The following is a 12,879-nucleotide window of genomic DNA, read 5'->3' on the forward strand; positions in this document are numbered from 1 at the left end:
ATTATTGCTATACTTTTTAGCATACATGGAAAACTTTAGAAACCACAATTCTTAATGAATAACAAGTCTTAGCAACTCATTTTTCTCTTTCATTGACAAGGGAAAAATTATCTTCTTCATTGTATTCTCCCTCACAGTATAGGGAGATATAAATAAACCCTTGGTTTGGGGTTACTTTATAACTAAGGCAAATGTTAGACTAAGATCAAACGCAACATTGGGTGCCTTATATAAATTAATGTTACTGGAGAATCTAATATTTACTAAGTCATTTCTGTGTGTGAGGCATGTGTTAAGTGCTTTACACACATTATCTCATTTCATTCTCACAAGAATCTTACAAGATGGGTAGTACCTTCATTCCTATTTTACAGACGAGTAAACGGATACGGAGAGGTTGTTAATGCCTAGTGTTACACACAGGATTGAGGCAGGATTTGAATTGAGATAACCTGACCCTGGAGCTCTCAATGATCTACTGATAAGGTATAAAGGTAGGAGATAGAGCACGATTAGTATAAAATGAGTGCTGAGATGTGAGAGGGACAAGACAGCTGAGAAACCAAGGCTGAATCTCTATTATTTTCCACCCTAGAAAAATTCTGCTTTATTTTCTACACTCCCACGTTCCTCTTCTCATTTTTAAGATACTTTACTGCCGGCGGCCTCGTCGCTTAGGCCTGACGCGGACCCTGAAATCAAGGAGGCAAACTGAACAGGAGCGGGGGAAACCCCGTGGTAACCACGGTAACGGTGGCGGGGCGAGAACCCTGCGCAGGCGCGTTACATCCCAGTCCCGCTTACCCACACCAAGGCGGCCGGTCCCAGCCACACCTCTCGGCCTGAGACTCCACGGGCCGGCCACGGGTGGGGACAGCAGGGAGGCACGGGCTTGGCGCCTGCGCAGTCGCCGGGGAGCCGGTGTGCTCGAGCTCACGTAGCGAGGGCTGCAGTCGCCTCCTCCCTGGCGCTGCCATCGCGGCCTAGAGGTTATAAAAGGGCTAACGGGCTCCCTCTGTTGCCCAGTCGCGCCGCCAGCGGGCTGAGGGTAGGAAGTACCCGCTCTGAGTGGAGGCAACTGGGGACTGAAGAGCGCGCAGCCCTCTCGTCCCACTTTCCAGGTGAGACGCTCCCTCGACCCCGGAGACTGAGGCTGAGGCCATGGGGCAGCCGTGGACCTTCTCGGACGGCTGCGACGATCCATTCCTCCCCGCTGTGGTGGTACTTCTGGGGCGAGGGTTCCCCAGGTTACCACAGCAGCCTCGGTTCCTTCCCCTCGGGAGACTCGGCCCTTCTCCCTGCGCCACGCGACTCCCGGCGGCCCCGATCCTTCGTGCCCCCCTTCCTATCTCCGTCCCTGGTGCGCCTCGGACCGCTGGGGCTGCTGCAGCCTCAGTCCCCGCCCTAGGGACCAGGACTTTCTTGAATTTTCTTTCCCGGGGAGGAATCACTCTTGCTTTTTTTTTTTTTCTCCAAGTTCTCTTGCACCTGGTCCTCCCTAACGAGGCTAAGGGGAACGCGAGCGCGGGGCGTGGGCTTTTGGCCGCCACAGCCGCAGATGGTTCGCATGTGGCGGTGGAGAGCGGATTTTAAGGCTTGGAGCTGAATCCGCAGCGCTCCAGGCATTTTTGCCCTATCGAAAGTCGCCGGGAGTTGGGGGGACCTCTCCAGAAAGTTCCGGCTGAACTCATCTGTTGCGCGCAGCGGTGCGGCCTTAGCAGCCAGACGTAGCCCGGGGCGCCGAGTTTTGTGCTCGTAGCACCGAGGAAGTAAGATCTCAGGTCACCTCGTCGTCAGGGAAGCTTCCTTCCCTCTTCTTCCCCATAACTTTTTTAAAAAAGAGCCAAGAGCTCTTCTCTCAATCTCTGTCTGTCTCTCTCTGCCGAGAATTTGCAGCTTTTAAAAGTCCACATCAGTCCAACAAATTCCATGGTTGTGTGAGGATTTTGAGTTGGATTACATGGCTGGCCCCCGGATGTATGTTTCAATGGGGAGGAAGGATGGTATGATAACTATGAGACTCTTTCTCCTAAATAATCGAATCTGTTAAATACAAATTCAGTGTTTAGACACTGACATCTTACGCGTTCCGGATAGAGTGAAGACTCTTGGAATTTTGCACTGTTTTCTTTAAGAAAGGGTTGAAGAAGCAGCTAGATCCTCTTTTAGGAATTGATCTAAAAGGCCAAAGAGACTTGCCAATTTCCACTTAACTGTTTCTGGTTTCTCCGAGAGCAGTGGTTCTTGGACTTTCCCTAGGAATGCACTCGGAGGGGATGAAATAGCCACTACGTGAGGGGGGGGGAGGGGCAAAGACGTGGCAGCAGTGTTCTTTCATCAATTTTTTACTCTTTTTTTTTTTAAAGTTCTGGTTAGAAACGTATTTCCCCTTTTAGGTTTAGACGTAGCTTATGAATGAGGCTAGTCTTTTCCTAAAATAATCAGATGAAAAATTCAGTCTGCATAGCAGGAACATTGGAAGTTAATTTAAAAACCATTTTAAAGGGATTTTTAAAATCAAGTTTCTATGGAGAAAATGGGTATCCTAAGACGATATATTCAAGAAGCTGAAAGTGAACAACCTCAATTATATTTTGTCTTCATTTGAAATGTGAATACACACCCCGTGATTTTTTTTTTTTTTTTTTTTAGCTTGTGAGCGTAATTTAAGAATCTGAAACGTGAACTTCAAATTTTACTTTTTTCTTTATGTGGGAAAAGAGATTTTATCACTTACCTTTAGTAAAATTCATAGTCAGTTTTGGTTTTGAGACATTGTGTCTTAAGTCCTGCCATTGTTTTTGATAGCTGATGGCAAATGTTTCTTAGATTTACATAGACTAACTAGGAAAAGGACTATTTCTGTCTCTTTTAAATGGGTAGTGCTGTTTTTATTGACATTTTGAAATGAGTTTTATTTTGAAGTACTGAAAACCAGGACTTTGGTAGGAGGATAATTACATTGGCCATTTTGTGTTTTGGTAACTTAGATGGTAAAACAGATGAAAAATGTGTACAACTTTTAATTATGCCAAAAAAATTAGTGCAAAAGACTATTGAAAAAAAGTTTTATATTGCCTGTGTAGTCTCGGTTGTTGCAGATGAATCTTGGCTTTTTGGCAAGGAGCTGTTAGTTAACCTTTTCTATTACTGCAGAGTAAGTTGTATACTGAAAAGCAGTGTTTTTCAGTAGGGCAATTAAGTTCAAACGGCATTTATTCCAGAGATGCAGCAAGAGCTGGGACAGCCATAAAGCGTATGAGCCTTCCTTTCTGTGGAAGGAATGCTTTATTTTACTTAGCAACCAGTTATCAACTAGGATATAATTATTGCTCTTGAATTGACCTGTGAGATACATAATAGTGGTTCTCAAACTATTTTAAGGTCATGAAATCCTTTGAGAATCTGATGGAAGGTGTGGTCCTATGTCAGAAAATGCAAATACACCCTACATGGAATTTTATAGGTCACTTCCTGTCCCCCCACTCAAGTCCATCCATGAACTTTATTATAAGAACCCCTAAAAAGTAAGAGATGTGAAGCTACTCTTTAAGGGTATCTAGGTGTCTTGAGGCAGTATTGAATGTTTCTGAAAATTGAGCTGGGCATGTAAGTCTGACTGGACTTGTATATGTGGGTGACCCTAATACATTTTTGCCAAAAGGGTTTCAACAAAAGTTAATAGGTTGTTAGAATTGTTGAAATGCTAAATTGTCTAGTCTGTGAAAGTATATCACATTGCATGCTCCCTCCTATATAGGGTAACTTAACTTTGGTTTTCCATTCTGAAAGTGGAACAGGCTTGGAAGTAAACAAAAATAAATTACACAGGCTCTTGGCATTAAACTTTATTGCTTTTCTTGCAGTGAGATCTTGAGTCTTGTAATTAAACCATAATGTGTTGTGTGTGTATAAATATATGAATATATATAAAAAAATCCAAATAAAATGAGTGTGTGTATATATATATATATATTTTTTTTTTGAGATGGAGTCTCACTCTGTCACTCAGGCTGGAGTGCAGTGGTGCAATCTCGGCCCACTGCAAGCTCCGCCTCCCGGGTTCACGCCATTCTCCTGCCTAAGCCTCCCGAGTAGCTGGGACTACAGGCGCCCGCCACCACGCTGATTTTTTCTATTTTTAGTAGAGACGGGGTTTCACCGTGTTAACCAGGATGGTCTCGATCTCTTTACCTCGTGATCTGCCCGCCTTGGCCTCCCAAAGTGCTGGGATTACAGGTGTGGTCACGCCACCGTGCCCGGCCAAAGCTTTGTGTTTCTATTCAAGAAAATTTATTTGTATAAATTGAAGCTGTCCTGTCATTAAGACAGCTTCAATTTCTCTAGCTGAATAAGTATTGTACCTAAAGAAAAGCTTCGGCAATTCAAAAGGACTCTCATTTAGGTTACTCCAGCAGTTTTTAAACTCGGTGTGATGAAAAACATTCTTTTTCCTGGTCTTCCTTTGGATGATCAGTGTGACTGTTAGTATATTTGGTTTGACATTTGCTAAAAATACATTATAGAGATTCAGACTTCTTACCTAGTTGTCATCAGTGAATGAGTTCTATATTGGGACTTTCTCTTCTTCATGTTTGGTGTTTCATAAAAATGTGTCCATATTACTCATTTCTTTCTTAAATAGTAATATTATATGGAATTAGTACACTCAGCCTTACTGTCTCTCTGTGTCTTTTTTTTTTTTTTTTTAAGAGATAGGATCTTGCTGTGTTGTCCAGGATGGAGTGCAGTGGTGTGACCATAGCTCACTGCAGCCTTGAACTCCTGGGCTCAAGCAATCCTTCTGCCTCAGCCTCCGGGTGTAGCTCGGGGTACAGGTGCATGCCACCATGTCTAGCTAATTTTTTAATTTTTTGTAGAGATTGGATCTTGCTCTGTTGACCAGGTTAGTCTCGAACTCCTGGCCTCAAGTGATTCTGCCATCTGCCCCACAAAGTGTTGGGATTATAGGTGTGAGCCACCATGCCTGGTCATCCTTACTCTCTTGTTGGACACTTGAGCTATTTCTCCATTATAAGTAGTGCAAAGAGAGGACTGTAATTTAGTGGCTTATTTTATCAACCTGTATAACTACAGTAAACTTTAACCAATTTTTTAATTTTTAAGTTTATATTTAAATTTTTTTTAGAGACAGGGTCTTACTATGTTGCCCAGGCATGGTGGCTCACACCTGTAATCACAGCACTTTGGAAGGCCGAGGCAGGAGTATCACTTGAGGCCAGGAGTTCAAGACCAGCCTGGTCAGCATAGTGGGACCCCATCTCTCTACAAAGAAAATTTTTTTTTTAACTAATGGGGCATGAGGTTGCACGCATCTGTAGTCTAACTACTTGGGAGGCTGAGGTGGGAGGGTCGCTTGAGCCCAAGAGTTGGAAGCTGCAGTGAGCTATGATAGCACCATTGCACTCTAGCCTGGGTGACAGTGCAAGACCCTGTCTCTAAAAAAAAAAAAAAAAAAAAAAAAAAATTTACAATATGCCCAGTAGACTGTAGGAAAATCAAGAATGATGAGAAATGTTTCATAGGAATAGGACATAAAAATTACATGATACAGCACCATGTGGCTAACATTTTAGTAGATATTAAATCTGTAGCACTGAATGGAAATGCATATCTAGATTCATATCCTCTACAACCATGAATTCATTTTTCCCTGTTCTAGTATATGTGGTCTTATTTTGTCTCTCTTTACCTCAACTTGAGAAATTTGGATCTGGCATTAGAATAAAGAGATAATTGAAGGCTAGAAAGAGAGGTAGACTGGGTGGAAATAAAACTGGAATTTTGACAGAATAGCCTTGGGAGGGATGAAGCTGAGTATACCTGGGCCTCAGAGCAATAATCCATTTTTTAGGAGGAAAGGGACTGCTAAAGCCAGCTTTAGAGTATTCTACTCTGACCTGAGTGGCCTTGGTCTGAATAGCTCATGTTCAGAGATAAGAGTATATTTAACTTTTTTGTACTAAGAATAGTATTTGAGTAATGCTATAGGTACATATGAGAATTTGGCCTTCATCTCTGCAGAGTCAGTTAAACACAAGTTTCTCTAGATATTTCCATTACAGGAATCAAAGCTCTTTGATTTTTGGAACTTCAGTAAAACCCAAGAATCAATAGCCGAGAACTATCATACAAGTCATAAAATTAAAAGGCATTGAACAGTGTATGAAGCATCAGATAACCTGTTACATGTGTCTGCAACAATAAATTAGATATTAACTGATGGTAAGTAGGCTCAAGACTTCTCTTACAGTTCTAATCTTATATTAACTAGATTTGCGTATCTAATTTCTCCAAAAATATGATCAAGAAATGTTTATTTTAGACTAGGCATGATGGCTCACATCTGTAATCCCAGTGCTTTGGGAGGCTGAGGTGGAAAGATCTCTGGAGCCCAGGAGTTCAAGGCTGCTGTGAGCTCTGATTGTTCACTCCACTCCAGCCTGCGTGACAGAGCCAGACCCTGTCTCAAAAAAAAAAAGTTGATATTTCTAAAACCTACTGGTTGAATTTAGGACCTCAAAACGTTACTTGTGTGTGTAACCTTTGTTCTTGCCCTATGGTTCTGACAACCTTCCTCCTTTTTTTTATTTTTTTTTTGGTAAACTCAGGCAACATATTCATAGTCAAAGGTTACGTGAAGACATTCTCAAATTTACATGATTTCAAAATTTAGTTAGTTCTTTTTTTTTTGAGATGGGGTCTCACTCTGTCGCCCAGGCTGGAGTGCAGTGGCGCAATCTTGGCTCACCTCAACCTCCGCCTCCTGGGTTCAAGCAATTCTCTGCCTCAGCCTCCCGAGTAGCTGGGATTACCGGCACCCGCCACCACGCCCGACTACTTGTTTGTATTTTTAGTAGAGACAGGGTGTCACCATCTTGGCTGGGCGGGTCTGGAACTCCTGACCTGGGGTGATCCATCCGCCTTGGCCTCCCAAAGTGCTGGGATTACAGGCATGAGCCACCGCACCTGTCCTGCATTTACTTCTTTTAACCTCAAAGATATTTTGAAAATAGACCTCAATTTACTATGCCTGAATTTAAAAAACCTTAATATTGTATTTGAAAATAGTGAATAGTGACCATTGCCACCAAGTAGAGTGATAGTGATAAGTAAAACACTAATCTTTGATATAAGGGTGATTACTAATAAATTGAATAAATTGATATATTTTAACGACTATTGAGCAAAATTGACAGGACAAATTGCATATATTTACAGTGTACAATTTGATAAATTTGACAAAAATATCTACTTAAAAAAACGTCAGTACAATCAAGGTAAGGAACATATCCATCACCTTCAAGAGTATCCTCAAGGCCAGGCACAGTGGCCCAGGCCTGTAATCCCAACACTTTGGGTGGCCGAGGCAGGAGGATTGTTTGAGCCCAGGAGTTCCAGACCAGCCTGGGCAACATAGAAAGACTTCATCTCTACACAAAATAAAATAACATTAGCTGGGTGTGATGGTGCCTGCCTGTAATCCTAGCTACTTGTGAGGCCGAGGCAGGAGGATTGCTTGAGCTGGGGAGGTTGAGTCTTCAATGAACTGTGATTGTGCTACTGTACTCCAGCCTGGTGACAGAAATGAGTCTCTGTCTCAAAAAAGAGTATACTTGGCCAGGCGCAGTGGCTCACACCTGTAATCCCAACACTCTGGGGGGCTGAGGCAGGAGGACTGCTTGAGTCCAGAAGTTCAAGACCAGCCTGCGCAACATGGTAAAGCCCTGTCTCTACAAAAAAATTAAAAAATTAGCCGGGTGTGGTGTTGCGTGCCTGTAGTCCCCGCTACTTGGGAGACTGAGGTGGGAGACTCACCCAAAGCCTGGAGATTGAGGCTGCGGTGAGCCAAGATCACGCTACTGCACTCTAGCCTGGGCATCGGCAGTATCCTTATGACTTTTTGTAATCCCTTCTTTTGCTCCTTACTGCCCTCTCTGTACCCCTAGGAAACCATTGTTTCCGTTGCTTAAGATTAGTTTTTATTTTCTAGAGTTTTATAAAAATGTAATTGTATTGTATATACGCTTTTTTTTGGCACGGGGAATCTCCTTACACTCAGCGTAATTATTTTGAGATTCATCCATGTTGTTACGTGTTCATAGTTTTTTATTGTTGAATTGTATTACATTTTATGAATATACCATGATTTTTTAAACCCATTTACCCTTTGATGGACATCTGGATTGTTTTCACTTTTTGACTATTACGAATAAAGCTGCTATGAGCATTCATGTACAAGTTGTTGGAGAGAGATATGCTTTCTTTTCTCTTGTATTAATGCCTAGGAGTGCAACAGCTAGATGTGATAGGGAAATATTTTTTCCCAGTTGTTGGCTTGTCTTCATTCTTTAAACAGTGTGCTTCAAAGAGCAGTTTCTATTCACAGACAACACGTCTATGTAGAAAATCCTAGACTCTTCAAAAAAAGCTCTAGTGAAAAAGTGAATTCAGCAGAGTTGTAGCTTAGAAGGTCAATATACAACAGTAAATTGTATTTCTATATACTAATAATGAACAATTAGAAACTAAAGTGAAAAATTCCATTTTAGTCCATCAGGAAAATGGATTTGAGACTGAGCTCCCATCTCCTCGGCTGTAGCACCTAAATAAAGCCTTTTTTCCGGGCAAAAAAAAAAAAAAAAAAAAAAAAAAAGAAAAATTCCCATCTCAATAGCACTAAAAACCATGAAATACTTAAGTGTTAACTTTTCAAACGGTGTGTAATATTTGTATGTTGAAAATTATGAAACACTGATTATATCATGTTCATGGATTAGAAGACTCAGTATTAAGATACCTACTCTTCTCAAACTGATCTATAGATTCAGCGCATTTCTAGTCCAAATCTCAGAGGATTTCTTATAGAAACTAATGAGCTGATTCTAAAATTAATATGGAAAACCAAAGGAACTAGAAAAGCTAAAACAATTTTGAAAAAGAATAACAAAATTGGAAGAGTCACACTACCTGATTTCAACTTAGTTTAAAGCTGCAATAACCAAGACTGTGGTATTGGAGAAAAGATAGACATACAGATCAGTTGAACAAAACAGAGAATCTAGTCACACAAAAATTGTCAATTCATTTTGAAAAAGTTTAAGGGCAATTCATCAGAGGATAGTCTGGAACAGTTGAATATTCATATGCAAAGAAAAAACAGAATCTTTGTTTTATTTGGGCACCAAGTATCCACTGTTGGACACTGGGCAGTCCCTTGCCCAGGAATTTATATGAATATTGGGACAAGTGACATATGAATCCACCAGTGGATATGAAATAAAGTTTAATCACACAGTAAACAGCAAAAGGATTCCTCAAGGTCAAGGACTTAGATTTGGTCCAGAATGAAGCAAGAGTGAAACAGGGTGGGTGGCTTTGGTTTTTATTATGACCAGAAGGTGGAACTTGTTTGATGGTCCCCATGTGTGGTATTTACATGGTTTCAACTTCACACCAATACCAAGGGAGGGAATACTGGTCCCCATGTGTGGTATTTACATGGTTTCAACTTCACACCAATACCAAGGGAGGGAGTACCTGGGCTTTCTTACAGACTTACCCAGATGTGGGACAAAAGGGAGAGAGGTGTGGGACTTGAAAGCAGTCTGCACTCAAACGTCAAAATGAAATCTTTTTATTAGAGCCTCAATCTGTACTTCACACACTATGCAAAAATTAGCTCAGAATGGTTCATAGGCTGGGTCTGGTCACACACATTTATAATCCCAGCATTTTGGGAGGTTGAGGCAGGAGGATTGCTTGAGCCCAGGAGTTTGAGACTAGCCTTGGCAATAGAGTGAGACCCGTTTCTATTTAAAAAGAGGTTCATAGATTGTGAAGTAAAATGTGCAGCTATAAAATATTTGAAAGAAAACATAGGACAAAAATATTTTTGACCATGGGTCAGGCAGAGATTTCTTGGACATGATACCAGGAACATGATTCATAAATGAACAAACTGATAAATTAGACTTCATCAAAATTAAGAACTTCTGCTCTTCCACACTGTTGAGAGAATAAAAAGACTTCACAGACTGGGAGAAAATATTCCCCATCACATATCTGACAAAAAATAGACTGTATAAGGAACTCAAAGCTGGGCATGGTGGTTCACGTCTGTAATCTCAGCACTTTGGGAGGCCAAGACTGGAGGATTGCTTGAAAGTCCAGGAGTTTGAGACCAGCCTGGGCAACATAGCGAGACCCCATCTCTATTTAAAAAAAATAAGTAAACAACTAATTAAAAAGAGCAAAAGATTTGAGTAGACACTATGCAGGAAGGTGTATGAACAGCAGATAAACACCCCAAAAGGTGTTAAACATAGGCCGGGCATGGTGGCTCGTGCCTGTAATCCCAGCACTTTGGGAGGCTGAGGTGGGTGGACCACCTGAGGTCAGGAGTTCAAGACTAGCCTGGCCAACATAGCGAAACCCTGTCTCTACTAAAAATACAAAATTAGGTGTGGTGGCACGTGCCTGTAATCCCAGCTACCCAGGAGGCTGAGACACCAGAATCACTTGAACCCAGGAGGCGGAGGTTGCAGTGAGACAAGATTGTGCCACTGCATTCCAGCCTGGGCGACAGAGTGAGACTCTGTCTCAAAAAAAAAAAGGCATTAAACATTAGTAATTATGGAATTGCAAATTAAACCCATAAGGAGATACTACTATATGCCTATTGTGAAAATTAAGATATTAAGAGAAACTAAGGAAAAAATGGCAATACAAAATGCTGGTAAGAATGGGAGCAATGGAAACTTTCATCCTTTGCTGTTGGGAGGGCAAATAGTGTAGCTACTTTGGAGAAACGTTTGGCAGTTTTTTATGAAGGTAAGTATATACTTGTCATATGACCCAGCATTCCCGCTCCTAGGTATTTACCCAAGTGAAATGAGAACTTAGGTTGATTTCCTATTTTTTTTTTTTTTTGAGATGCAGTCTCACTCTTTTGCCCAGGCTGGAGTGCAGTGACACAATCTCGGCTCACTGCAGCCTCCGCCTCCTGGGTTCAAGCAATTCTCCTGCCTCAGCCTCCCAAGTAGCTGGGATTTACAGACATGTGCCACCACGCCTGGCTAATTTTTGTATTTTTAGTAGAGATGGGGTTTCACCATGTTGGCCAGGTTGGTCTTGAACTCCTGACCTCAAGTGAGTCAGGAGTAATCCCAGCCTCCCAAAGTGCCGGGATTACAGGCGTGAGCCACCGCTCCCAGCCTGTTTTCTTTTTAATTTTTTTAAAACAGCTTTATTGAGTAATAATTCATGTACCATACAATTTTCCCTTTGAAGTATACATTTCAGTGGCTTTTAATATATTCACAGTTGTGTTACCACAACAATCAATTTTAAAACATTTATATCACTCCAAAAAGAAACCCCAGACCCAGTAGCAGTCACTCCCATTGTCCCTTGCCTAACCCTGGGCAACCACTAATCTACTTTTTGTCTCTAGAGATTATTTTACTTAATGTTTTCAAGGTTCATTTGTGTTATATATCAGTACTTCATTTCTGTTTATAGCCAAATAATATTCCATTGTACAGATAGACCACACTTTGTTTACCCACTAATGGATATTTGGGTTATTTCCACACTTTTGGCTATTATTAATAATGCTGCTGCCATGAACATTCATGCAAAAGTTTTTGCCTGGACATGTGTTCTCATTTCTTTTGGATATAGACCTATGAGTGAAATATCTGGGCCATATGGTTATTCTGTTCAGGTTTTTTGAGGAACTAAACTTTTCCAGACGAACTGCCTCATTTTACATTTTTACCAGCAATGTATCAGAGTTCCAGTTTCTCTGTGTCCTTGTCAATACTTGTAATTGTGTGTCACTTTTTGTTTTAAAGAGATGAAGTCTCACTATGTTGCCCAGTTTGGAGTACAGTGGCCATTCACAGGTGCAATCATAGTGCAGTTATATGCTCAAACTCCTAGACTCCAGTGATCCTCCTGCCTCAGTCTCCCAAGTAGATGGAACTACAGGTGTATGCCACTGTACCCAGCTAGTCATTTTTTACTGTAGCCATCAAAGTGGCAGTGAAGTGGTGTCTCATTGTGGAATTGATTTGCATTTTCATAGTGATGAATGATGTTGAACATCTTTTCATGTACTTGCCTCTTTGGAGAAATGTCTCTTCAAATCCTTTGCCCATTAAAAAAAATTACTGGCCGGGTGCGGTGGGTCACGCCTGCAATCCCAGCACTTTGGGAGGCTGAGGTGGGCAGATCACCTGAGGTTGGGAGTTCAAGACCAGCCTGACCAACATGGAGAAACCCCGTCTCTACTAAAAATACAAAATTAGCCAGGCATGGTGGCACATGCCTGTAATCCCAGCTACTTGGGAGGCTGAGGCAGGAGAATCGCTTGAACCCAGGAGATGGAGGTTGCAGTGAGCTGAGATTGTACCATTGCACTCCAGCCTGGGCAACAAGAGCAAAACTCTGTTTCAAAAAAAAAAAAAAAAAATTATTGAGTTCTAAGTTCTTTATGTATTTGGATACTAAACCTGATACTATCGGAAATGTGATTCGCAAATACTTTTTTACGTTGTCTTTGCTTTCTTGAAGCACAGCAGTTTTAGATTTTGGCAAAGTTCAATTTATTTCTTTGGCTTCTTGTGCTTTAGGTGTCATATCTTAAGAAACTATTGCCTAGGCGTTATGATTAATTGCCTAATCGAAAGTTATGAAAATAATTTTTTTTAAAAGAGATGGACTCACTCTGTCACCCAGGCTAGAGTGCAGTGGCACAATCATGGCTTATAGTACCCTCTGTCTCCTGGGCTCAAGCAATCCTTCCACCTCAGCCTCCTGAGTTGCTGGGACTGTAGGAGCATGCCACCATGC

General features: G+C 41.5%; 1 protein-coding gene across 2 annotated transcripts in view; it reads left to right on the forward strand.

The window, feature by feature from the left end:
- The first annotated feature begins 772 nt into the window (after positions 1-772).
- Positions 773-12,879, forward strand: part of P4HA1 (prolyl 4-hydroxylase subunit alpha 1) — an 89,453-nt gene continuing 77,346 nt past the window's right edge. Inside the window, exon 1 of one of the 2 annotated variants that reach the window (XM_054503815.2) lies at positions 773-1,121. The gene's annotated coding sequence lies outside the window, so the exon portion shown is untranslated. The remainder of the gene's footprint in view (positions 1,122-12,879) is intronic. The other variant, XM_054503814.2, reaches the window with a different exon arrangement.

Source organism: Pongo pygmaeus, chromosome 8 (genome assembly GCF_028885625.2).
Source record: "Pongo pygmaeus isolate AG05252 chromosome 8, NHGRI_mPonPyg2-v2.0_pri, whole genome shotgun sequence".
Classification (NCBI taxonomy): Eukaryota; Metazoa; Chordata; class Mammalia; order Primates; family Hominidae; genus Pongo; species Pongo pygmaeus.